Source organism: Schistocerca nitens, chromosome 6, assembly GCF_023898315.1.
Source record: "Schistocerca nitens isolate TAMUIC-IGC-003100 chromosome 6, iqSchNite1.1, whole genome shotgun sequence".
NCBI lineage: Eukaryota > Metazoa > Arthropoda > Insecta > Orthoptera > Acrididae > Schistocerca > Schistocerca nitens.
In genome coordinates, this window is record NC_064619.1 from 343,135,787 (window position 1) to 343,162,381 (window position 26,595).

The window sequence follows — 26,595 nt, forward strand, 5'->3', positions numbered from 1 at the left end:
CCAAGCCCACCTTAACCAGTTCACCACTTGGTGTAACCAGTGGTTCCTCCATCTCAACCCCTCAAAAACCCAGGCAATCATCATAGGCTGCACCACCAGCTCCTTTCGTCTCTATGATTTCTACCTCACCCTTTATGGTCGTCCCATCCAGCTCACCCCCACCCTGAGATACCTTGGCCTCACCCTCAACCGACACCTCACCTGGACCCCTCACCTCCAGACCATCCAGCAAAAAGCCCATTCCTGCCTCTGCCTTCTGAAACTCCTGTCTGGCCAGTCATGGCGATTGCATCCTTCTACCATCCTCCACACCTACAAGTTCCTCATCCATCCTACCCTCTGTTATCCCAGCTTTGGCTGGATCTCCGCACCCATCCACTTTTACAAGGCCCTCCAAACCTCAAACGCCATGCGCTCCGCCTTGCCTTCTGTATCCACCTTCCTCCCCCCACACGGCTCCTGTATGAACTCATCCCCTTCTCCCACCTCCTCCTATTCCTCCAACATCTCCGCATCCTTTACATTGTCCGCAGGCTTGATCCCCCCACCCTCTGGTTTCCTCCTTCCTCTCCACCCCCTGCCCACTGCCGCGCCTCTATCGCTGTGGCAATTTCCAGCGCCTCCCCCTCCCAGATGATGAACTTCGCCATGACATCTACCCTTCTTTCCAACTATAACCTGGCCTTGTCCCCCCCCCTCCCCAGGGCTCCCTTTTTCCTTTCCCCTCCTTCTCTCCAGGATTTTCCTCCTCCCCCCCCCTGAGACCCTGCACCCCATCCTTGCCTCTTTCCTTCTCACATCCCTCCCTACCTGGCCGTCTTCAGCGCGCGCCCCCCCCCCCGCCCATCTACCCCCTCTCTTCCCCTCCCTCCCTCCCTCCCTTCTCCCAGTCTCCCTCATCTCCTTGCGCCTGGCAGATCCTCCGTTTTGATCATCTTCAGTGTGCCACATCAGTGTTGTGTTCCATGCCGTTTCTCCTGTGCATCAAGAGGTGTGATTTTAATTGTGTGCTGCCTTGAGGTTCATTGTCAGTGTGTTATTATGCGCTACGCCATCCGTCGATACTTTTATGTCCCGGTCATACTGTGCCTTGTGTTCTTTTAATTGTCCCAGTGCATGGTTTTTTGTGTGCGCTGCTTTTTTATGGTTTTTATCTCCATTTTATAGTCGCCCCTTTTTTTTGTCTATTGCCCTCCATGATGTTCCCCCTTTTTATATCTATGTTCACCATATTTTCTCCTTTGTATATTTTTACATGTCTTCTGTTGTTTGTTCTATGTCTTTCTGCTGAAGAGCAGCGCATATGCTGCTGCCAGTCCGCCCCAACGGGGAATTGAAATACAATAAAGGAAAAAAGAACCGCGGGAAACAGTGCAGTCGTTGTCATAGAGCGGAAATGAAGTGATTCATCTGACGTCCAAAAGAGTATGATAGTTGGCTTTTGGGCTAAGTGTGGAAACATCTCCGAAACGGCTAAGTTTGTAAACTTTTGGCGTGCCACCGTGATTTTCAACTACACCGTGCATGGTAAAATGGTGCTATTCAAAATTGACGCCGAAGCAACTGTGGTGCACCACGGACCATAGATCACAGGAGTGAGCCACGACTGCCGAGACGTGGACGGGGGAATACACGTGCAACTGTTTAGCAACTGACAGCCCACATGAACCAAGGGGCTGCCAACAGTGTCTCCCAACCATCGTTCAGTGAATGTTTCCGCGTATGGGCCCCCGCAGCAGACTCCTGCTTCATACACCCATGCTGGCTGCTGTTCATAGGCGACGAAGGCCCGAATTTACACGCTAATACGGCAACTAGAGAGCCATTGGCGACAGATGGCCTTTTCAGATGAATCATGTTTTATGCTCCATCACAAAATGGCGGTTGGAGTGTACGGCGTGAAACGTCTAAGGCAAAGAAGGAGAGAGCGTTATGTTCAGGGGATCAACACAAGTATTCATCAAACCTTCGGGAACCATCTCCACACCTACATGCAGTTTGTTTTGAAACGTCACAGGTTTACGCTTCATTTAACTAACTGATTAATTTCTACATGTTTAATAATTCATTTTACACCGAGAGCGTCCTTTCAATCTTTCGTCTAGCTAATTAACCTCTGGATTCAACAATGCTTCCGTGTATGTTTTTTCTTCTGTTGGTGTCACACCTCGTCTCTCATCCTTTGATCCCGTGATGTATTGAGATGGATAAACGTAATTATGCATGGAATATACAGTAATCTGGGTTAGTCAAAGATGGTAGTAGTAGGGTAGTTTAGCACCAACATAACAACGTGAGCAGATTCGGCAGAGAGTTCGTGATTCCAAAGATAGTGGGGATAAGCAGGGCAGAGTTTGTGAGGTTGGTTCTCACTGAGGTCCTACCCCCACCACCAGTTTTTTTGAACGGTTGGCGGTTGGTCCTGGAACGCGCTATGTTAGGACACTCTGGGGCCGCCGATTGAACGAGACGGACGCAGCGGTGCGGCGCTCGTCATGGATGGTGAGAAAAGTTATTCATAATGTAGGTTTTTTTGGGGAAACATTGATTATGAAACATGTTCGGGTGTGAATTAATACCGGGAAACGTTCAGCGAAATTTTATTTGTAGAAATTTTTCAGATTAATGTGTTTCAACTAGCGGATTTGGGCGCGAGGTGATTGAGGGCATGAAACAACGGTTCTTGTTCTTAGGTCAATAGCGGATAGGTTCAGTAATGTTTCATTTGTTGCATAGTAAATATTATAAATATAAATATTTCATGATTCAACGGTTTATTTTACTCGTTTCTTTGTTGTCGAACTTGGCCGCGTGTTGCCAGCAGTCATAACGGTAGTCACTGGATTTGCCTTTCGTTAATCATAGCATGAATAATGTGGAGTCATGAAGCCTGGACTGGTTTGCTCACGTTGCATAGCGGTTGCATAATACGCGGTTTCAACATGAACTTATCCGCATGGTACTGCATTTGTAGTAACTCAAGTAATGTTTGAGAGAGTGAAAGGTGATATCCTTCCCTACTCCGCGCGTTAAATAGGTGTGACAATAACTAAATGGTGTTAAGTGGCCACCATTCAGTAACATTCATTTTTACCCATTTTAATCATTAGTAGATGTAACTGGCAACGAAGTGTTGTCTATGTTTCCGGTATGACGAGATGCAAGAGATAGTGAGTGCTTCGTGAAGGTTTTGTCACGGAGAGTGGTCGTTTTCTTAAATATAATAGATTTCATGTATGTTTTGTCACAGAGGGTAATAGTTTTCTTAAATATTATCGAAATAAATCAGAATGATAATTGAAATTAGCTCTTAGCGTTATTCAGTATCCTTCATCCATACCACTGAGATAATGACTATATTCTATGAATTTTCAATCCAGGCATATCCATTGTATGCATTATGCACTTTAGGCGACTAACTGAATTCATAGTATCAAAAAGAAGAAAGTCTTACAGTCCCTAATGTGCACGTATTGTTCCATGGCCTTCACCGATGTTGCGTTATCCGTTGCTTCATTTTTAAATTAGAATACTATCTTTTCTAGCGGGTTTGATTACCCATATCTCAATTTATCGGGCCTAATTGAAAGAATTAGAGACACAGCGGTACAAATGGGAACCATGGAGCACTGCGTCCGCTTATATTAAAGGGAGATACTTTTTACATGAAAAATAATCAGCATAACAAACAAGGGGTAGACTTTTAGTTTTTCTTCGGCAGGATGACCTCTACCAGCAGGAGAACGCAACGTGGCACACAGCTCCCAGTGTACGTGTGTGATTCGAAGAGCAGCAGAATGTGTTTACCGTACTCTACAGACCACTAAAATCCCCAACTTTAAACCCAATCGAGAATCATGTATTCTCAATAGTGAAACGTAGCGCAGCTGGCCACAGTACTGGAGTCGGTATGGCCCCATAGCCACGTCGGTAACTTCGAGAACTCCACCGACTCACTTCCTGCATGTCCCGCAGCGAATCGCGCTGCAAAAAGTTGTTAGTCGCGCTTTTGACAACTGGGTACATTAACGTGAGTGGACAGTGTATGTCGAAAACATTGACTAGAAAAACGAATTGGATGATAAGACATAGACATCAAGATATGGTAGCAGAAAGAGCCGCGGAGAACAAAAATTGGTGGAGGAGACAGAGATTGGAATGCAGACAACAAATAAATGAGGGCGTTGAAAGTGCTACTCTGAGGTAAAGAAATTGGCACAGATGTGAAAAACTGGCCACATCAAACCAGACAGCAGACTGACCCCCCCCCCCCCCTAAAGCAAAAACAGGGCACGTTAATTATACCTAATATTTATCTCTCTGGAAGATGGCATACATAGGGGCAGGTTCAAATGGTTCAAATGGCTCTGAGCACTATGGGACTTAACATCTATGGTCATCAGTCCCCTAGAACTTAGAACTACTTAAACCTAACCAACCTAAGGACAGCACACAACACCCAGCCATCACGAGGCAGAGAAAATCCCTGACCCCGCCGGGAATCGAACCCGGGAACCCGGGCGTGGGAAGCGAGAACGCTACCGCACGACCCATAGGGGCAGGTGTGGCTTCGTACCTTATATGTTAGTTATTTTTGTGGAATGCTAGATGGCGCTACATTACTCAGTAGAAAGCAATTCACAATAATGTAGTCAAACTGTAAACGCAATTTAATCACTTTCTCGTACTTATTTGGATAAACAATAGAGTGGTCAATAATAACATCTGTCAGGTGAGTCATGTCACCTGACGCCTAACAACACGATTTGTATCTGAACAAATTCCGGTCGCGTCGCGTCACTAGCATGCGTTGACATGGCTTCCTCCTTTTACTGACATCGCTAAGATGTGGACTCCGACAACCACTCAGCATCATGTTGAACGTGTAGAAACAGTGGCGTTGCATGGTTACCAACATAATAATTAGAACAGAAATACCACACGATGTCTAGTCGCCGCGAGGTTTAGGACGCCATGTCACGGATTGTGCGGCTCCTCCCGACGGTTCGAGTCCTCCCTCGGGCATGGGTGTGTGTGTGTTGTTCTTAGCATTAGTTGGTTTAAGTAGTGTGAAAATCTAGGGATCGATGACCTCAGCAGTTTGGTCCCTTAGGAATTCACACACAATTTTTGATGTCTAGTCACTGAATTCTTTTTCCACTTGTTGACTGACCTTGAAGTGTGCCTCCAAGCACTCCCACTATACATTTCAACTAAAAGTGCATACCACGATCATCACCACTGAATAGAAACGCTGAAGCCACATCGTCTATCTTTCCTGAGGGAAATCTTAGAATGTACAGAACGTAGATTTGCATTTTGGATCTCCAGGATTCACGTCCCTGTCCAGTCATTCTCTTTTAGACTTTCTGCATTTCGCATATAAATCACAAGTGCATCATAGTGTGGGAATGAAATGACGCGGAAACTGGAAACGTATTCCAAAGGCGAAGTACGCGATACAGTATGATTCTTGCGGGGAAAACGTGTAAATTGCTCACAGACTGACCGTGGAATTCTGGCGGCCTACGGACAAAATGCAATGTCGCTTCCAGCCATTATGAACTGAAGACAACAAATTAGCCAAGACAGCACAAACGCGGGTCACGCAGATCAGGAAGGAAGACCACTACAGACGAAAAGTGCAGGATGTGTGTTGTTTGTGCTCCACATTTCACGTCGTTTTTGTAAGATACTGAGGCTGCAGTGTTCATCTTTGGCACGCTACAGAAAAAGGGGACATCAGATCAGCTAATCTGCGAAACCCGTACAATTTACGCGTTTATTTAGTTACATTTACATATAAAACCCGACTTCCATCACATATTTCTTTTGTCTACGAGTAAAATCGGGTGCGCCAGATAAAATCGTTTAGAAAACTTAGAAAAATGACATAAAATTTAAGTGTCTTTTCTTCTTGTTTTATCAAAACTCCTTCGGGCGTCGTGATGTATTGAGAAATACTATATCGTCAACTGTAAACAAAACCCGTGAGTTTCACGCACGTCATATGTTGTATGGTATTTATCTTGAACTGTAAACTTTACCTTTTTTCAGAACTTCTGGCCACAGTAACCGCATTCAAAATCATCAGTTCCCTAATTTCGTCATATATTTACTTAAAAAGGTTATTTTTGAGAATTTTCGGACGCTTGTAGGCATTTTCGTAAGTTACAACTGTTCTGTATACTCTAAATCGTAATAAATCGGTAATAGTGATACGGAGTTTTCATAAACAAGTAATATATCATGTCATATTAGTTTTCTCGTCTAATAGGAGTACATAATGTCTGCAATTATCGTAAATTAACACTCGTGTTGGATTTGTTGGTGACCGTAATATGAATAACGTGGCATCTGGTTTTGGCTGTAAATCGGTTTTGTTCTAAAAAAACTACTTGTAACACCTGCAGTATAATAGACATAAATCAAAAGAGAATCAGCAAGCTTAGTTTACGTTATATGTTTACTATTCTGTAAAATATTGTACCAGGCATAAAGCAGTCCCACTGTGTTTGCTGTTCATGGATAGCGAATGAAATAGATGCTGTTCATAAGCAGCTGAAAATAGCCCTGACTACTGTCATCCTATTAGAAGCTGCTGCGAATTGGTGTGTTATTTCTGGAAACCATATGCTCACTAAGTCACAGATTAGTTGAATCCCGACAGTCCTCGTCCTCCGGAGGGCTGGCTATGTCTCACCTTCTGCTTGCATCCCGAATGTCCTCGTCCACTCCAGTGAATGATTGCTTTATTAGTCAACCCTAGCACTCCTAGCTTAGTTTGATAAAGAGAAACTTAAAACAGATACGATTGGAAAGCAAACGGAAATGATGCAGAAAAGCAAAAAACGTAGGTCACTGGACGTTTTGAAAGAACTGGAGATGCACGTTGCAAAAACATAGCAACGAGATAGACTGGTCAGTGAAAAAAATAAATTGGCTACTAAGACCTACTTTAATATTTATGATGGTCTGCTCGAACGAGTCAACCCTGCTGGATTTGGCAGGCGCTCGCAATGAGGTGGTGTGCCGTCCTGATCGAGCTGCGTCGACACCGCCATGCAAATCATCAGTATCGTAAACATCCTGCTGCGGAAGAAGAGCGCCACGAGTGGACGACATGACGTTGTACGATATGACCTCTTACATAATGCATTAGTTATATTTGTTTAACGTTTCAATCCTGCTTTTCACTCTTTTATGATGCGCGATCTGTCCTAATATGATAATTCATGTTATGCACTGTCACCTTATATTTGTTTATGTTTGATGTTACGTACGTCATTTTATGACGCATGCTCTGTCTTCCGTCCGCCTCAGTAGCTGAGTGGTCAGAGCCATGCGGGGACCTAGGTTCGATTCTCGGTATTGCCAGGAATTTTTCCTTTATGGGAGGGTTGGTAAAGGGTGCAATAAACCTGTCTGAGGATAACTGAGGAGCTACTCGACCGATTAGTAACAGTTACAAGGCCAATAAAACCGACATCGAGCGGATGAGCGGTGTGCTGACCACATGTCCCTCCACACCACCGTGCACAGAGGATGACACGATGGTGCCGCCCGCTGTGACCGAGCGGTTCTAGGCGCTTCAGTCCGGAATCGCGCCGCTGCTACGGTCGCAGGTTCGAATCTTGCCTCGGTCATGGATGTGTGTGATGTCCTTGGGTTTAAATAGTTCTAAGTCTAGGGGACTGATGACATCAGATGTTAAGCTGGGTTGGGTTGTTTGGGGGAAGAGACCAGACAGCAAGGTCATCGGTCCCATCGGATTAGGGAAGGACGGGGAAGGAGTCGGCCGTGCCCTTTCACAGGAACCATCCCGGCATTTGCCTGGAGCGATTTAGGGAAATCACGGAAAACCTAAATCAGGATGGCCGGACGCGGGATTGAACCGTCGTCCTCCCGAATGCGAGTCCAGTGTGTTAGCCACTGCACCACCTCGCTCGGTGGATGTTAAGTCCCATAGTGATTAGAGCCATTTCAACCATTTTGACACGGTGGTCGGTTGAGCTCGAATGGACCGTTCAGGGCCACAACGCGGAATTAACTCTGTTCATTTAAAGTATATCTTAATATACAATTTTCTAATGCTGACTAATCTCCAGATACGTTTTCATTGGTCATCGGGGCGCAGTTAGAAGCGAAACACACTTCTGAAGACAGTAGTACCGCAGTCAATGATATTCTCTGCCGAACACTGATCAGGAGAGGCCCTAGACAGCGGTGGGATGCCAGTCTGACTGTCGCCAGCCTCACGGCCTTACAACTGTGAGTAATATTTTGGGGTACAATTTCTTCTCATAGCAGAACCAATTTGGTTGTTATCCGAGGCATCCTTACAACACATCCTTACAGCACACCGGTACGTCGACGATATTATACGCTTCGTTTTGTTTCCCTTCATGGCTAACTATCCTGGGTTTACATTCCAACAAGATAATGCCCTCCCACACACAGAGACAGTTTCTACTGCTTGTCTTCGTGGTCGCCAAACCCTACGTTGGCCAGCAAGGTCGCCAGATGTCTTCCCAACTGAGAGCATTTGAAGCATTATGCACAGGGACTTTCAACTAGTTCGGGATTCTGACGATCTACAGCCCCAGTTGAACAACATTTAGCACGACGTTTCTCAGTAGCGCATCCAACAACTCTTTCAATCAATGCCAAGCCGAATAACTGCCTGTATAAGTGTAAGTGGACCAACACGTTATTGACCTGCTCAATTTGTGAACCTCTTTCTATTGAATAAATCATCCAACTTTTCTGAAATTGTAATCATGTGTTTGTCTTTACACGTAAATCACATCTACCGATTTCCGTCCCATTCAAATAATTCTTTCGTGGTGCGTCATTTTTTTTTCCTGAGAGAGTATAAAGAAAATTGTTTTCTTGTTTTGAATTCATAATAGAGGCCGCGGGCACGTATCACTAGGAGTGGGACTAGAAGCTATGTACCACTTATGTCACCTCCATATGTGCATATACCTGGCCTTTTTGTTAGTATAACAACGCGTCTTTGCGCATTACATGTACCATATTCTGAGCCGCAGATATGAACAACATTTTATATGGTGTTTATTTTAAAGAACGTCTTGTCAATTAGAAGAGGTACGATTTTGAAATTCCGAGCTTATAATTTGATTTCTAAGAATTCAATTGTACGTCCTACAGATCCAGTCATAAGAGAAAAATATGATACAGCAGCCACTAAGAATTAAGTCAGAAAGAAGTTACAGACAAGGCTGCAAGTGGACATCGACTTAAACCATTGGGGAAAGTTAAAAATCCGTGCCAGACTGCAATTCGAACCCGGGTCTCCTGCTTACTAGGTAAATGCTGTGGTCACTTTTTTCCATGGGGAAGAAGGCACATTGATCGTCAGGTAGTAGGGAAGCAAAGTGGGCAAGGGTCGCAATCAGAGGCATACCCGCCACGTCCCCATCAACCGTGGCGACCGCTGTGTCAAGGTAGGAAATGTATAGAATATATTTTTTATTCATTGTTTTCTTCTAATTTTTAATATATATATATATAATTTTTCCCGACTGTGCTCATCAAGGCCCGCAAACATTGGGGACATGACAAGAAACAGAAACAAAAAAGGGAGGGATAGAAGAGAAAACAAAGAAAGATAAGTTGAGAAAAGCAGCACGAACCACTCCAAGCGTGTCTCCCCTACACTAGCCGAGACTGGACTGATAATCGTACAGTTCCGTAACAGAGTGTCGTGAGGTGTCAGGCATGTCGAACGTCGGGTACGCCCCAACTGAGGTGGGGGTCATAAATTACACCGTGTAAGTAATTGGCAAACTAACGGCGGTAATGGCATTCGTTGAAATGTCGTGTGAGCATCTAAAACTTGTTGTTGTTGTTGTGGTCTTCAGTCCTGAGACTGGTTTGATGCAGCTCTCCATGCTACTCTATCCTGTGCAAGCTTCTTCACCTCCCAGTACCTACTGCAACCTACATCCTTCTGAATCTGCTTGGTGTATTCATCTCTTGGTCTCCCTCTACGATTTTTACCCTCCACACTGCCCTCCAATGCAAAATTTGTGATCCCTTGATGCCTCAAAACATGTCCTACCAACCGATCCCTTCTTCTAGTCAAGTTGTGCCACAAACTTCTCTTCTCCCCAATCCTATTCAATACCTCCTCATTAGTTACGTGATCTACCCACCTTATCTTCAGCATTCTTCTGTAGCACCACATTTCGAAAGCTTCTATTCTCTTCTTGTCCAAACTGGTTATTGTCCATGTTTCACTTCCATACATGGCTACACTCCATACAAATACTTTCAGAAACGACTTCCTGACACTTAAATCTATACTCGATGTTAACAAATTTCTCTTCTTCAGAAACGCTTTCCTTGCCATTGATAGTCTACATTTTATATCCTCTCTACTTCGACCATCATCAGTTATTTTACTCCCTAAATAGCAAAACTCCTTTACTACTTTAAGTGTCTCATTTCCTAATCCAATCCCCTCAGCATCACCCGATTTAATTTGACTACATTCCATTATCCTCGTTTTGCTTTTGTTGATGTTCATCTTATATCCTCCTTTCAAGACACTGTCCATTCCGTTCAACTGCTCTTCCAAGTCCTTTGCTGTCTCTGACAGAATTACAATGTCATCGGCGAACCTCAAAGTTTTTACTTCTTCTCCATGAATTTTAATACCTACTCCGAATTTTTCTTTTGTTTCCTTTACTGCTTGCTCAATATACAGATTGAATAACATCGGGGAGAGGCTACAACCCTGTCTCACTCCTTTCCCAACCACTGCTTCCCTTTCATGCCCCTCGACTCTTATAACTGCCATCTGGTATCTGTACAAATTGTAAATAGCTTTTCGCTCCCTGTATTTTACCCCTGCCACCTTCAGAATTTGAAAGAGAGTATTCCAGTTAACGTTGTCAAAAGCTTTCTCTAAGTCTACAAATGCTAGAAACGTAGGTTTGCCTTTTCTTAATCTTTCTTCTAAGATAAGTCGTAAGGTTAGTATTGCCTCACGTGTTCCAACATTTCTACGGAATCCAAACTGATCTTCCCCGAGGTCCGCTTCTACCAGTTTTTCCATTCGTCTGTAAAGAATTCGCGTTAGTATTTTGCAGCTGTGACTTATTAATCTGATAGTTCGGTAATTTTCACATCTGTCAACACCTGCTTTCTTTGGTATTGGAATTATTATATTTTTCTTGAAGTCTGTGGGTATTTCGCCTGTCTCATACATCTTGCTCACCAGATGGTAGAGTTTTGTCATGACTGGCTCTCCCAAGGCCATCAGTAGTTCTAATGGAATGTTGTCTACTCCCGGGGCCTTGTTTCGACTCAGGTCTTTCAGTGCTCTGTCAAACTCTTCACGCAGTATCTTATCTCCCATTTCATCTTCATCTACATCCTCTTCCATTTCCATGATATTGTCCTCAAGTACATCGCCCTTGTATAAACCCTCTATATACTCCTTCCACCTTTCTGCCTTCCCTTCTTTGCTTAGAACTGGGTTTCCATCTGAGCTCTTGATATTCATACAAGTGGTTCTCTTCTCTCCAAAGGTCTCTTTAATTTTCCTGTAGGCAGTATCTATCTTACCCCTAGTGAGACAAGCCTCTACATCCTTACATTTGTCCTCTAGCCATCCCTGCTTAGCCATTTTGCACTTTCTGTCGATCTCATTTTTGAGACGTTTGTATTCCCTTTTGCCTGCTTCATTTACTGCATTTTTATATTTTCTCCTTTCATCAATTATATTCAATATTTCTTCTGTTAACCAAGGATTTCTATTAGCCCTCGTCTTTTTACCTACTTGATCCTCTGCTGCCTTCACTACTTCATCCCTCAGAGGTACCCATTCTTCTTCTACTGTATTTCTTTCCCCCATTCCTGTCAATTGTTCCCTTATGCTCTCCCTGAAACTCTCTAGAACCTCTGGTTCTTTCAGTTTATCCAGGTCCCATCTCCTTAAATTCCCACCTTTTTGCAGTTTCTTCAGTTTCAATCTGCAGTTCATAACCAATAGATTGTGGTCAGAATCCACATCTGCCCCTGGAAATGTCTTACAATTTAAAACCTGGTTCCTAAATCTCTGTCTTACCATTATATAATCTATCTGATACCTATTAGTATCTCCAGGATTCTTCCAGGTATACAATCTTCTTTTATGATTCTTGAACCAAGTGTTAGCTATGATTAAGTTATGCTCTGTGCAACATTCTACAAGGCGGCTTCCTCTTTCATTTCTTCCCCCCAATCCATATTCACCTACTATGTTTCCTTCTCTCCCTTTTCCTACTGACGAATTCCAGTCACCCATGACTATTAAATTTTCGTCTCCCTTCACTACCTGAATAATTTCTTTTATCTCGTCATACATTTCATCAATTTCTTCATCATCTGCAGAGCTAGTTGGCATATAAACTTGTACTACTGTAGTAGGCATGGGCTTTGTGTCTATCTTGGCCACAATAATGCGTTCACTATGCTGCTTATAGTAGCTAACCCGCACTCCTATTTTTTTATTCATTATTAAACCTACTCCTGCATTACCCCTATTTGATTTTGTATTTATAACCCTGTAATCACCTGACCAAAAGTCTTGTTCCTCCTGCCACCGAACTTCACTAATTCCCACTATATCTAACTTTAACCTATCCATTTCCCTTTTTAAATTTTCTAACCTACCTGCCCGATTAAAGGATCTGACATTCCACGCTCCGATCCGTAGAATGCCAGTTTTCTTTCTCCTGATAACGACGTCCTCTTGAGTAGTCCCCGCCCGGAGATCCGAATGGGGGACTATTTTACTTCCGGAATATTTTACCCAAGAGGACGCCATCATCATTTAATCATACAGTAAAGCTGCATGTCCTCGGGAAAAATTACGGCTGTAGTTTCCCCTTGCTTTCAGCCGTTCGCAGTACCAGCACAGCAAGGCCGTTTTGGTTAATGTTACAAGGCCAGATCAGTCAATCATCCAGACTGTTGCCCCTGCAACTACTGAAAAGTCTGCTGCCCCTCTTCAGGAACCACATGTTTGTCTGGCCTCTCAACAGATACCCCTCCGTTGTGGTTGCACCTACGGTACGGCCATCTGTATCGCTGAGGCACGCAAGCCTCCCCACCAACGGCAAGGTCCATGGTTCATGGGGGAAGATCTAAAACTTGGTACCAAAAAATCGAGTTTGAAGTGCGCTTTGTCTCTGAGAAGGTCCTTGAACCATATTATAGCGTGGTGCTTGGTAAGTAGAAAATGCGTGTCCTCCTAGAGGAGAAGGAACTGAAGCCGGTGGCGGGGCACGGACGTAACATGCCAGCATCCGTTGCACGATTTGCCATACATCGTCCGTCGACGGACACGTGAGACGATGGTCATCAGTATCTTGACTGTGGCAGCGAGTACATAATGGTGATTCGGCCAGTCCAATACGCTGAAGTCGCTGGTTTGTTGGGTATTTACCATTAATGACTTGGTACCACAGAGCTTGCACATCCGTTGTAAGGAAGGGCACATGAACATTCTTCGACACTGTGGTCCAACTTAAAGCCATAAAAGTACCAAACTTGCCCTACTAACAGTTTTTTCCCCAGACCAATTTGTGTCTTTAATTATTGAAGAAAAAATGGCTCTGAGCACTATAGGACTTAACATCGATGGTCCTCAGTCCCCTGGAACTTATAACTACTTAAACCTAACTAACCTAAGGACATCACACAACACCCAGTCATCACGAGGCAGAGAAAATCCCTGACCCCGCCGGGAATCGAACCCGGGCGCGGGTAGCGAGAACGCTACCGCACGACCACGAGCTGCGGACCAATTATTGAAGACCCTCATACATAGGGTGTCTGTGTACTTGTGATTACATGGTATTTTTACATTTAGACTTATGCCGAAGCACTCATTTTTCCCTGTTTTCTATCTGAAAATAGTTAAAGGCTGAAACTGCAATGTCGATACTTAATTTTATCATTCGAAGGCAATATGATACATTTAAAAAATGTGTAGTTTAAATTTAACTAGTATCCGGGAACTATTTTTTTCTTCCCGTCGCGGAACTGGCGATCGGAGACACAGTGAACCGCACGTAACTGCACCGACAAAGCCGGTTTACATGTACCTCCATTACAATAGTTAGTCACCTGCAGCGATTTGCTTCGGTCAAAAGAGTACTGAGAAAGAGGAAAAAGAAAGCAACCAACTACGCAAGTCATGAGCGCGGTGTGAAACGTTTTTCGAGCAGTTTAAATTTAAGCAGAGCGGAAGAGGCGCGAATCGCAGCGAGCGTGTGTGTGTGTGTGTGTGTGTGTGTGTGTGTGTGGCGGCTGCCGCGGCAGGTGCGTCGGAGGACGCACCAGTGAAAGTGAGCGGAATGCTCTAGTCTCTCTTTCTCTCTCTCTCTTACGCACTTCCTCTCTCGTTCCCTGTTTAGTGCTCAGAACTGAGGTTCGCGTACAGCATTACGCCATTCCATTGCTACATCTGCCTTCCTCTTTCTTTCCTCACATGTAGACTGCACATCATTAAACCTGCAACGCCAGGAAGAATGGAAGTTTTACTTATTCATCATATAGTAGGAAGAACAAATGATTAAATTCGTAGGTGATTCAGGGGTACTCAGTGAACGAACATTAGTGCACACAGCTGCCACATCTAGCACCAACATCGGCTCCAACGCGTCTTGACACCGAGCGGCTGTGTTCCTGGATAAGAGGCAGAGGTACGTCGTCCATACTGACGGTGTAACTCTATGCCAGAGTTCATCAACCGTAGCGGCTGGTGAGTTGTAGCGTGCCAGATTCTCGGCAACCCATGGCAAAATGTTTTGTGTGGGTGAGAGATGTGGAGAACGTGCATGCTGCTTCAACAGTAAAACATCATCTCTATCGCGGTAGGTTAGGACTATATGGACAATTTTAAATTGTGTTATCATGGTATGTTGATAATTTTTACTTTGGGACCGTTGTAATGGGACACCCTTTTCTAAAATAACCTTTTCTTTTTACAGTAGTAACCAATACCACGATTAATCCCAAATCTAGTATAGATGAACATTCGCGGCTGTTTCACTGACAGAATTTCATATGATTTTGTGTAAGGTGTATTATATTTCAGATAAAATGTATGAAAAGAAATTAATTTGTTAGTACTCTGTACGTACAGTTAAAATTACTCTTCTTCTAAAAACATTCGAAATTAGAAATTCTGGCACATTTAAAATTCATATTATTAATTGGACAATCGATCGCGAATTATTAAATTTATTTCTGGACTCATTTATAAAATAATGATACAACTTGAAGATTCTTCTTTTGTCATGTCGTGTGACTGGGGCCTCCCGTCGGGTGGACGGCTCGCCGGGTGCAAGTCTTTCGATTTGACGCCACTTCGGCGACTTGCGCGTCGATGGGGATGAAATGATGATGATTAGGATAACACAATACCCAGTCCCTGAGCGGAGAAAATCTCCGACCCAGCCGGGAATCGAATCCAGGCCCTTAGGATTGACATCCTGTCGCGCTGTCCACTCAGCTACCGGAGGCGGACTCTTTTGTCATGAAAGTATGTAAACTCTTTGGCTTTGTAAATTCTTTGTAATACTGTGCGTGCCGCAGAATGTAAGGAGAAGTGGGCATGCCTCTGATGGAGACAAACGTATTCGTATGATCGACACTAACAACGTAATCTGGAATTTGTAAAAGGAGTGTGATATTTAATGGTGTGCCAAAGAATAAAATTCAAGAAATATACAGGCAAATCTCCATGAGTTATTTAATCATCAGAGATCCACAACATTAAATCAAAATTTCAGCCGCAAGAATGTACTCCTAGACGCAAGACTTGGAGCCAACAACAACAGATAATGAAGACAAGTAAAAAGTTTTTCTTTTGTGTATCTTACGCCTCTCGAAGCTTTGAAAATAATGAAGAGACTAAGAGAAAATTAATGGTGATGTGTGGGAGGGAAAGATTACACCGCCTTATCACAACTGAACGAAAAACAATTTTTGTGGCATATGCCTTTCTCTGTTATTCACTGAAATGCATTTCAGTGGCCTGAATTACGTACGTCTTCTTGTTTATACTATTTATATTGCATTTAGGATGTTATATACAGTATATACAGGATGAACAGTAATGAAACCGACAAACCTCAGGGACGAATTCCTGACTGGGAATGGGGCAAAAAAGGTACTGTGAACGTGTGTTCGGAAATGCATACCCAGTTGCCACGGAAGATGGCGCTGACGATTGAAAGTTCCTCTGACCACGTGCCTTGTGTTCCGTGTGTGCTGCAGGCCGTGTGATCGACGCAGTGCACTGTAAGCAGCAGAATGGTGCGGTATTCACGTCTGGAACAACCCGAGATGGTGTTTGTGTATGGCCAAGCAGATGGAAACGGTCAAACGGTAGCACGGCTATATCAAAACAAGTACCTTCGAAGACACCAGCCACATCCCACACAACATTTCAAACCCTATTTGGGCGTTTCTTTGATAACAGGTCTTTTCAGACAGACGAACATGGAGGGAGGCGGCGGACTGTGCGTACACCAGATTTGTAGAACCGGTTTCTGTAGAAGAGTGAGACGATCCCTAGCGCAAGTTCCAGGCAAGTGGTCCGCTAACATGGTGTGAAAGCCGAAGTGTGGGAGTCCATGATGTGACATGTAAACTCGTGCATTGCATTCCATGGAGGCCGGCCGCTGGTGGCCGAGCGGTTCTGGCGCTACAGTCTGGAACCGCGCGACCGCTACGGTCGCAGGTTCGAATCCTGCCTCGGGCATGGATGTTTGTGTTGTCCTTAGGTTAGTTAGGTTTAAGTAGTTCTAAGTTCTAGGGGACTTATGACCTCAGCAGTTGAGTCCCATAGTGCTCAGAACCATTTGAACCATTTTGAACCATTCCATGGAGACCGCCTTTAAAATCTGTTGTGACGTGGATGCGATGCAGTCCTGTACTGTGTTCTGGGGCGATATGTTGTCATTGCACACACACCTTCCATTTCCGGACACATGTTTATGCAGGCATGGGTGGCCGAGCGGTTCTAGGCGCTACAGTCTGGAACCGCGCGACCGCTACGGTCGCGGGTACGAATCCTGCCTCGGGCATGGGTGTGTGTGATGTGCTTAGGTTAGTTAGGTTTAAGTATTTCTAAGTTCTAGGGGACTGATGACCTCAGAAGTTAAGTCCCATAGTGCTCAGAGCCATTTGAACCATTTGAACCACATGTTTATAGGACCCTTTCTGCTCCATTTGCAGTCAGGAATCCGTCCCTGCGGTTTGTCCATTTTATTAATATTCACCGTGTCTATTATAAACAGTTCTTGCACTTTTTTGCTTTTCTGTGGTGAACTAATAATGTAAAATTCTAATTGTACGTTTCGCGGTAGTTGTTCTAAGCATTGTTTTCTTGTTCCTTTCTTACATCTCTTCTTCTTCTTGTAACTGCAATCTGAAATTTCGCATCCGCACTTCACAGCACTAGGAACTGAAAATCCGCTTTGATGTTATGTTCTGGTTGATGTTCAAAAATTGTTCAAATGACTCTGAGCACTATGGGAGTTAACATCTTAGGCCCCCAGCCTTAGAACTACTTAAACCTAAAGACATCACACACACCCGTGCCTGAGGCAGGATTCGAAACTGCGACCGCAGCAGCCGCGCGATTCCGGACCGAAGCGCCTAGAACCGCCCGGTCACAACAGCCGGCTCTGGTTGATGTTGCCAACAGTTGAATGTTATTGCGAACTATTGAATGTTATTGTCAAGTACTGAACGTGTTATTGTGACGTCTGTGATTTGTGTGTGTGTGTGAGAAATTGTATTTGTTTTGGTAGCCTATGATTAGCTGCGGGTCTGTATCTCTTTTTCTTGTAATGGTGTGTCTGGCCGGCCGCTGGTGGCCGAGCGGTTCTGGCGCTACAGTCTGGAACCGCGCGACCGCTACGGTCGCAGGTTCGAATCCTGCCTCGGGCATGGATGTGTGTGTTGTCCTTAGGTTAGTTAGGTTTAAGTAGTTCTAAGTTCTAGGGGACTTATGACCTCAGGAGTTGAGTCCCATAGTGCTCAGAGCCATTTTGTGTGTGTGTGTGTGTGTGTGTGTGTGTGTGTGTGTGAATTGCTGTTTGCTTTGATATATATAATATGGCTGCACGTACAACTGGAATGATTTTTATCTTGTTGTTCACAAAAATTGTGTTTCGGTGAGTTGTGAGTATTGGCAGCAAAACTTAACAAATTTAGTAACAGTAAAAATGATCAACTACTATAATGTTATACGCAACTGAAGTCGACAGGATTAAAAAAATTGAAGCTCAGTTATATCGTTGAATGATGTCAGGGAAACCTCTACGACATGACACAACTAACTTCAGAAATTTAACAAAAAAAAAAAATGGTTCAAATGGCTCTGAGCACTATGGTACTTAACTTCTGAGGTCATCAGTCCCCTAGAACTTAGAACTACTTAAATCTAACTAACCTAATGACATCACACACATTCATGCCCGAGGCAGGATTCGAACCTGCGACTGTGCCAGCAGCGCGGTTCCGGACTGAAGCGCCTAGAACCGCTCGGCCACACCGGCTGGCCAGCTACTTTCGAAATTATCGACTGAGAGCCGGAGTTGATCGTGTCATGTACCCAGTGGCACCCCACACCAACATGCAGACGCTGGGCCAGTATGATGACGAGTAGCGCTCTCTGACTACGTTCGTTCTGCTTATGGCTTCAAGTTCTCTAGTCTATACAACCACCGCCGAAATTCATAAACTACGACCCTGGTACAGTATCGGGGCTGGGAAGCGCTCGTGTGCCCTCTTCACGCTCGTTCACATGCTGACCCACAGCACGCATCAGTCGTCCGCTGCGTCGTTGCACGTTGCTGCTCACTCCACTCGGGCCACGGGAGACGTCCACTGCCGAGCTGCTGGTGTTCCTGCCAGAAACACTCTCCTCTTTCAGACCCCACGCTGTCCACTCCTCAAGGGAGACGCAGCGCCCTCTTCCAAGCTCCCAAACGCCGCCTAACTCCTAACTATAAGTGTACTTCGTCCTCCCTCCCATAAATTAGTGAACAGATGAGTGGATATAGGCTGCCAGGGAGAAGGGTATCAGGGGAACGTACCATTTAAAGCTAATGCATAAGGGAGAGGGGGCTGGTATGGGTGGATATTTCGAGGAGGGATGAGGAAGGACTGGACAGGCATGCGGTTCCGAACCAAGACTTAGGAAGTGGGTAGAAAGGATTGGAGGGGAAGGGAGTCCTGACGAGGGGAGAGTGGTAGGGATCGTCTAGATATGGTAGGAAGGGTATATATCAGGGCGGTTTTGAGGGTCGGGTAAGGGAAAACTATTAAAGTGCCTTAATAGCAGTACAGTGGGCGCCGGCCTGAGTGACCGTGCGGTTCTAGGCGCTACAATCTGGAGCCAAGCGGCCGCTACGGTTGCGGGTTCGAATCCTGCCTCGGGCATGGATGTGTGTGATGTCCTTAGGTTAGTTAGGTTTAATTAGTTCTAAGTTCTAGGCGACTGATGACCTCAGAAGTTAAGTCTCATAGTGCTCAGAGCCATTGAGTACAGTGGGCGGTTTAAAGTTGACGGGGTCCGCAGCTCGTGGTCGTGCGGTAGCGTTCTCGCTTCCCGCGCCCGCGTTCCCGGGTTCGATTCCCGGCGGGGTCAGGGATTTTCTCGGCCTCGTGATGACTGGGTGTTGTGTGATGTCCTTAGGTTAGTTAGGTTTAAGTAGTTCTAAGTTCTAGGGGACTGATTACCATAGCTGTTAAGTCCCATAGTGCTCAGAGCCATTTGAACCATTTTTGAAAGTTGACGGGCCGCCACTAATAACGGGTGTGCCGAATAGCTGTACAAGTAGAAGAGGCAACCACTGAATTAGAATTGGCCTCACAGAGCTAGTCTGAGGTGTGGGGTTGATCTGTTATTCTGTTATTCGGCGCAATGGATTAATGTGAGATGTACCCTTTACCTGTGGCTCCTGCAAGATGCAATTTCCACCCCCACACTACTACAGAAGTCAGACAGACACTCCTAACGTTCTAAAGAGAAATGCCTGAAAACTTTCAGCAATAAATATCTTCTGGAGTCGTCCGCTGTAAGGAAATGACACAAAAATTCACAAAATTTCTTACGTAACTAGTGGGATACTTGGGTACTGGAGTAGTGCTAGTTAGTGTAAGAAAAACATGAAACTAACGAAAGTTATTATTTATTTTGCAAAAATTCTGAGAAATCACAGTGGCACTTTTAGTCATGAATTGAACAAGTTATATCCTGGTTCTTTTCGGAATGTGAAGTTACTTCTCAAGGATAGAATTCGCTAATGAAATGTCTATACAAAGTTTAAGATGGTTGTTGACTTGGCAGAATGGCTGAGAGGCGCGCATACTCAACTTGAATAATTATCCTTTAGAATGGTGCTAGGTACGGTCGAGGCTGGCGCGTGTGAAATGCAGTGAAGTGTCAAACGTCCCCTTAGAAAAATTAATGAATTATTGTGCTGATAAACCTCTTACATTATTTGATTTTCAAACAGCTGAGGAGAACTGAACGTACTCAGACATTTCGCTCTTTACCTATTCTGATCAACACTAAACTGACAGCCAATATTTTTAGCGCAACGCAACCTGACTTTCAATAATCCCTACAAGAGAATGGCCTTGACTAACAATAACCTATACCTTTCATGAATTCTTACCTCACAAAAATCTTCGTTACTCGAACTACTGCAATACAGCGAGCGCCACTACTGCCAGCTAAATAAAAGATTCAAACTACTGAAGGCACTAACTACTGATAGGCATAGTTAGCAAATGAAAGATTTTGATAGAGAACAAACAATATATTTACCTTAAAAGTGTTCAAAAGTCATAATATATATAGCAGTTCATGACATCCAGTCTTATAAATGTACTGTCTCTGATGGACACACGTCCAGATCATCCGCTCTCAAAACTCCTCCATTTCTCTCCCCACATCCACCACTGCTGGCAGCTCACCTCTAACTGCACAATGCTACACGCTGTTAACAGCCAACTGCCCACTACAATAGAGAGTATCTCAACAATGCCAACCAGCCACAGACTGCACACACACAGCACAGCCAGTGATTTTCATACAGAGCGCTACGTGGCGTTACCAATATAAAAACCTAAACAGCCTACTTACAAGTGTACTGTTGTGGAGGAAATATGGGGCTCGCAATAGCTGTAGCGCACAATACCGTTAGCTGCAATGACTGCTGTCTGCGCTGCTCGCTGCTGACAAATAAGATAACTCTCGTTCTATCTGGATTGACCGCCAATCAAACTCTCCCTATGCCTTGATGAAGTCAAGGATTCCTATTCGCCCCTAGTGTAACTATTGGCGTGGTACACCGGTCAGATAAACAGCCCACCACGATGCCACTTAAAATTCGCTTGCAGGCTTTTAACTATAACTCTGTCCATTCACACCGCACAATAAGTGTGTCGGCCAACACAGTGAACAATGCTTAATTGCAAGGACTCAATATAGAGTAGCACTTCAATTCTCTCTCGACAGAGGTGCTCTCCCAGTGAAGTACTGAGGAGAGACTCGCTCTTCACTCCAAGAGCGACAACGGAACGACGCCTCTCCACGCCAGACGTGAAGGGATATATCTTTCGGTCCCTTCCATTATTACTTCAGCTCAAGGCGTCAGAAATATCGTCTGCCAATCAGCATTGCTCTTCTGAAACGGGAGAGTGACGTTTCGTTTAAGGCGACCAATCCAGAAACCTGTAGCATTGGCATTTGGCGTTTGCTGTCTCCCTGTGAAAATCTCTGAAACTGAATGCTATGTGTAAAGAATGCTTAGGCTGGCCGCTCCCACACAGTGTAGCGCAATTTGCTTTTAAGCCAAACACGGGGTCGTTCCCCCTTTCACTCGGGCCCACGCTGTCCGCTACACGGGCGGTCACCGGCCGACATAGGCTGGGTCGTCCTCTGAAGGGACCGGCGTCCCGTTGTGTGGTTTCTCTCCCGAACTAAAAGATTCTGTGACCGTCGTGTCTGGAATGTATGTGTGTACGCCAGCCTCGAGTATTTCAACCATGGTGTGCTTACTTGTTAATTGCACATCGTTTACATGAATTCAAACAACACTGACTTTATCTTATCGAGTTTGGGTTCGAATGAAGCGTCTTGATGTGCAGAATATGATTGTGAGGGCGGAATATGTAAGCAATGAAGGTCAGGAGACCACGACATCTTACACTAGTAATGGTCGTTATGAGTTAAACTAGAACGATGCTGACGTGAAAACGTCCTTTTTCGGCCATTGACGTGCTGCGGCGCCTGACGCGTCACAGCGGAAGTGGTGATTCCGGCGCCGTCACCCAAAAAGCGTCGGCGCCGGACACGCGCCGCGAGTACTTTTGGCGGCGGCCAGCTGGCGCGCTTTTGTCTGCGTGCTGTCACCTGGCCATGGCACGCAGCCGCCGGGGCAGGCGCCCGCTTTTTCCCGGCCGCACTGATAGCCGTGCACCGCACCGGCCGTGTTTAGCGAAACCCATTCGTTGCGCCCCGCTTCTCGGAGGGCCGGCTGCCCCCAGCGATGCATTGTTACTTTGTAAACACACGGCGGACTGATTCCGAGTCCATTAACGTGCTTCAGCACCACAAAGACAAACACGCACCGACACTTCCTGGGAACCTTCGGCAACGGCTTAGGGTTGACATCAACAAAGCGAACAGACTCTCTCCGTCCGAACAGGCATAGAGTATAAATATACTACTGCCATTAAAATTGCTACACGACGAAGATGGCGTGCTACAGACGCGAAATTTAACCGACAGGAATAAGATGATGTGATACTTAAATGATAAGCTTATCAGGCATTCACACTAGGTTGGCGCCGGTGGCGACACCTACAACATGCTGACATGAGGAAAGTTTCCAACAGATTTCTCATACACAAACAGCAGTTGACCGGCGTTGCCTGGTGAAACGTTCTTGTGATGCCTCGTGTAAGGAGGAGAAATGCGTACCATCACGTTGCCGACTTTGATAAAGGTCGGATTGTAGCCTATCGCGATTGCGGTTTATCGTATCGCGACATTGCTGCTCGCGTTGGTCGAGATCCAATTACTGTTAGCAGAATATGGAATCGGTGGGTTCAGGAGGGTAATACGGAACGCCTTGCTGGGATCCCAACGGCCTCATATCACTAGCAGTCGAGATGACAGGCATCTTATCCGGATGGCTGTCACGGATCGTGCAGCCACGTCTCGATCCCTGAGTCATCAGATGGGACGTTTGCAAGACAACAACCACCTGCACGAACAGTTCGACGACGTTTACAGCAGCGTAGACTATCAGCTCGGAGACCGTGGCTGCGGTTACCCTTGGCGCTGCATCACAGACAGGAGCGCCTGTGATGGTGTACTCAACGACGAACCTGGGTGCACGAATGGCAAAACGTCATTTTATCGAATGAATCCAGGTTCTGTTTACGGCATCATGATGGTCGCATCCGTGTTTGGCGACATCGCTGTGAACGCACATTGGAAGCGTGTATTCGTCATCGCCATACTGGCGTATCACCAGACGTGATGGTATGGGGTGCCATTGGTTACACACCTCAGTCACCTCTTGTTCGCATTGACGGCACTTTGAACAGTGGACGTTACATTTCAGATGTGTTACGGTCCGTGGCTCTACCCTTCATTCGATCCCTGCGAAACCCTACATTGCAGCACAGCAGGATAATGCACGACCGCATGTTGCAGGTCCTGTACGGGCCGTTCTGGATACAGAAAATGTTCGACTGCTGCCTGGCCAGCACATTCTCCAGATCTCTCACCAATTGAAACGTCTGGTCAATGATGACCGAGCAGCTGGTTCGTCACAATACACCAGTCACTACTCTTGATGAACTGTGGTATCGTGTTGAAGCTGCATAGGCAGCTGTACCTGTACACGCCATCCAAGCTGTGTTGCCCAGGCGTATCAAGTCCGTTATTATTACGGCCAGAGGTGGTTGTTCTGGGTACTGATTTCTGAGGATCTATGCACCCAAACTGCTTGAAAATGTAATCACATGTCAGTTCTCGTATAATATATTTGTCCAATGAATACCGGTTATCATCTGCATTTCTTCTTGGTGTAACAATTTTAATGGCCAGTAGTGTATCTATGGAGTGAGGATTCGGATGCACAGAACGAGAAATCTGTCCGCAACATCTCCTGCTGCTCAAGTCACGTGGTATTGGGACGGCGCATGTTAGTCCGTATAGCGCTTAGCGTATTTTGAGTGTTATTACTTCGCTAGAACAGATATATCACCTTCAGAAGTATCCTGAAACTTTGTATATGCGTTTTATAGACAGTTCAACAATTTTATACCTGGAACTGAAATAGTTTTAAAGCTGTGAAGACCAAGGGTAGTGTGCTTTTTCACCACAGTATCATAGCTCAGTTCCACTTTACTTACGTTTTTTCGGGTGCTTGAAATGAAGTGACAGCCAGCAATAACTTTTTACTTTTTCTATTGCACTTGTTCATATTGTCGAATCTTTGTGCCAATTAATTAAGCTACAATCACACTGAATTGGGCGCCGATGCATCACAGAGAGGGGCAAAAAGGCATTTGTAGCAATGAAATTGCCACAGTAAATAATCAATTTACACCATCAGCTTGTCCATTATCTCCAATAATATAATGTAGGAAACTGTCTCATGCAGAAGTACTTAGATACACGCAAGGGTCTGAGAACCTAAATAAACTGGAGGAAATTAATTACAAAAAAAAAGGTTCAAATTGCTCTGAGCAGTATGGGACTTAACATCTGAGGTCATCAGCCCCCTAGAACTTAGAACTACTTAAACTTAACTAAACTAAAGACATCACACACATCCATGCCCGAGGCAGGATTCGAACCTGCGACCTTAGCGGTCGCGCGGTTCCAGACCATTAATCATACTGTCTTATATAAATTTTATCTCGAGATGAACATAACACCAATACGTAAACACTGACTGGCAGCATAAACGCACTTGCAAATTTATGTAGCGTTTCTCTCGTAAACACATGGGTAAAAAAATCGCAGAAATTTGCTCTTCAATACAAGATATTATAATACCGCGTCTCGATATTTTTAAACATTTATAGCGCCTCATATCAATATGATATTCACCATTAGAGATTTGTTGTACGTACCTATGAAAAGTAACTGGTCCTCCTTTCACATACTTCTCTTTACATCCGTAGCAACAACAATATAGCACCATGGCTTTTATTACTACTAAAATGTGTAGAAACGTATATAAAAACAGGTGAATTCGTGTAATATTAAAGTTTCGCTGTTACCACAAATTGCAGATGAGGCAGCGACTTCCCAATTCCACGTGACTAGCCCGGTCTGATGTTCAGAACATGCGCAGTAGGCTATGTTCACTCCACAGATGTTTATGCCCTATGCGAACAGGCCACGGAAGCCCCAAAGGTACCGACTGTCCGCCACGTCATCTTCAGCCGATAGGATGCGGGGGGGAATGTGTGTGGTCAGCACGCCACTCTCCCGGGCGTGTCAGTTTTCGTGACCGGATCCGCTACTTCTCAATCAAGTTGCTCCTCAATTAGCCTCCGCCGGCCGCGGTGGTCTCGCGGTTAAGGCGCTCAGTCCGGAACCGCGCGACTGCTACGGTCGCAGGTTCGAATCCTGCTTCGGGCATGGATGTGTTTGATGTCCTTAGGTTAGTTAGGTTTAAGTAGTTCTAAGTTCTAGGGGACTGATGACCACAGATGTTAAGTCCCATAGTGCTCAGAGCCATTTGAATTAGCCTCCCAAGGGCCGAGTGCAACCCTCTCGCCAACAGCACTCAGCAGGCCCGGATGATCAACCACTGAAGAACTACCCAAGTCCGACAGCGCTTAACGCCGGTGATCTGACAGGAACCGGTGTTATCACTGCAGCAAGGCCACTAGCAAAGCGAGTAGAGCTGTCTACGAAATGCAAAGAGCAGAGTTCAGTCATACGTGTCTTACAATTGGTCAGTTACATGTAATGTTGTCTTGTTTATAACTGCAATTTAATACAAAATACACTTCTTTCTTGCATCCTAACTTCTAAAATCTCTTATCTCCTCCAGCTACCGGCTGCGAATTCCGCTGTGAGACTGCTCTTCTGATTCCCTCCTTCCATGTAGTTTTCCAGCAAAAATGGTATAATCTCATCTTCAAAGTTTAGCCGTTTTCCAGCGTCCTCTACTTCTTCTATTTGTTACAATCCATTCCATCATATTCTTAGGCCATCTGTCCTCAACCTAACGGCATGCATGCCCATATCATCTTAATCGTTTTGCTTCGGTTGCACACTTTATAATGAAATGCAGGTTCATTCACTTACGCGTTGTCTGTTGTTGTGGCCTTCAGTCCGAAGACTGTGCAAGCTTCTTTATCTCTCAGTAAGTGCAGCAATCTACATCCTTCTGAATCTGCTTGCTGTATTCATCTCTTGGTCTTCCCTCTTCCTCTACGACATTTTACCCCCCACACTTCCCTCCAGGCCGCGCGTGATTAGCCGAGCGGTCTAGGCGCTACAGTCATGGA